This window comes from Myotis davidii, unplaced genomic scaffold, assembly GCF_000327345.1.
Source record: "Myotis davidii unplaced genomic scaffold, ASM32734v1 scaffold3306, whole genome shotgun sequence".
In the NCBI taxonomy this organism is placed as follows: domain Eukaryota; kingdom Metazoa; phylum Chordata; class Mammalia; order Chiroptera; family Vespertilionidae; genus Myotis; species Myotis davidii.
This window is the reverse complement of record NW_006297043.1, coordinates 23,166-25,267: the sequence shown is the minus strand read 5'-3', so window position 1 is coordinate 25,267 and position 2,102 is coordinate 23,166. Positions and strand designations below refer to the sequence as shown.

At 45.3% G+C, this 2,102-nt stretch overlaps 1 pseudogene; it reads right to left on the bottom strand.

The window, feature by feature from the left end:
• Window positions 1-462: 462 nt before the first annotated feature.
• LOC102753905 overlaps window positions 463-2,102 on the bottom strand; it is a 5,109-nt pseudogene continuing 3,469 nt past the window's right edge.

Here is a 2,102-nt window from a genome sequence, read left to right as displayed (position 1 = left end):
AGGGGATACTGCTCAAATCTGTCTTGCTGATTTGGGGTCCGGACAAATTTAAGGGTTAGGGAGAACAGAGTGGCATGAGGTAATGCTAGTGGGTGAAGTTTTGATTAAAGCATTTTGGAACTTGGCCAGTTATGGTGTAGGGTCCAGGTGCAAGAGAAGGCACAAAGGAATTTCAATCTGTCAGGGTTTAACTGGTCAGTTCTGCATTTGTCCATATTTGGTCTAGGCACCAGATCTTTCCATTATTTTTCACTTAAGACAAAGAATACTTTATTTAAAACCATCAAAGAAATGGACAGGTTAGGTCTATAACCAAATATCATGTTTTAAAGCATAGGCCAATAATTGTATATGAGAGTATACACTGCTACATAGAAATTAACTGATCAGACCACAACTTCTCAATGTTTAAAACAGAATAAGCTTCTCTGTAAAAAGCAACACTATTGTGACATTTTAACTTTAGTATTCCTCTTCTTTCTCACCCTCTTTGTCAACAGAATCTACACCAACATCCTCATACTCCTTCTCAAGGGCAGCCATGTCCTCACAGGCCTCAGAACACTCTTCTTCCTCCATGCCCTCACCCAGATACTAGTGGACAGAGGCATGCTTTGCATGTATCAGCTTAAACCAGTGGTCCGGTTGAGCTCAGGCCTCAACAATAGTTAAAGTGTTGTTCAACATGCACACAGCTCACTGTGCTTTGACCAGGTCTCCATCAGGTACCACAGTGGGAGGCTGATAATTAATGCCAACTCTGAAGCCAAGGGGGCATCAGTTCACAAACTAGATGATGTACTTTGTCTTGACAGTGACAATGGCAGCATTGACATCCTTGGGGACCATATCACCATGGTACAACAGGCAGTAAGCCATGTATTTACCATGGCAAGGGTCACATTTCACCATCTTGTTGGCTGGTTCAAAGCACACACTGGTGAGCTCCACTACAGAAAGCTGTTCATGGTAGGCTTTCTCAGCAGAGATGACAGGGGCATATGTGACAGAGGGAAGTGGATATGGGGATAGGGCACCAGGTTGGTCTGAAATTGGGTCAGATCAACATTCAGGGCTCCATCCAATCTTATGGAAGCAGTGATGGAGGACACAATCTTATGGAAGCAGTGATGGAGGACATAATTTTACTTAACAATCTATTCAGATTAGTATAGGTTGGGCTCTCAATATCCAGGTTTATATGACAGATGTCATATATGGTCTCGTTGTCAACCATGAAGGCACAATAAGAGTGCTACAGGGTGGTGTGGGTGGTGAGGATGGAGTTGTAGGATTTAACTACAGCTGTGGAAACCTGGGAAGGTGGGTAAATGGAGAACTCTAGCTTGGACTTCTTGCCATATTGACAGAGAGATGTTCCATCACCAGAGAAATGAACCCAGAACCACTTCCCCCTAAAGCTGTGGAAAAACAAGAATCCCTGAAGACCTGTGCACTGGTCAGCCAGTTTCTGAATTCAGTACAAGACAAGGTCAATGATCTCCTTGCCAATGGTGTAGTATCCAAGGGCATAGTTATTGGCAGCATCTTCCTTGCCTGTGATGAGCTGCTCAGGGTGGAAGAGCTTCAGACTTTGCTAAAATCTCTCAAACAAGCTGCAGCTGGTGACAGCATGCCCCAAACCTATCAATAAAAGGCCCAAGACCTGGCACTAGCATCAGCCTGCCTTGCTTCACAGCTGGGCCTTGCCTCGTACATATCAAACTGGATACAAAGAGAAGGAATCTACAAATCTCTCTGTGGCTCCTGTTGGATGGCCCCAGGCAGTGTCTGACTTTGCACTTCCCTAGAGACCCAAGAGCCAGTGTATCAAGTGGTCAGTGTGAGACTGTACCAGTTTACAACTCTTCAAATCCATAAGCAACACACTCAAGGGGCAGAATCAGTGAGCACAAAAGCCCCACTGAAGCAAGTCCTATCCCATAAGGATGTCTCCTGCACAGCAGCTCTCTCACTGTAGTAGCAGCTGGTCCCCACAGCCAATTGGCCTGGAGGCCAATTCCTCCCAGTGACACCAATAGCAATCAAGGCTCAACTACAACAAAACTGTGGACACAGCCCACAAAAGGGTGCACCAAGCG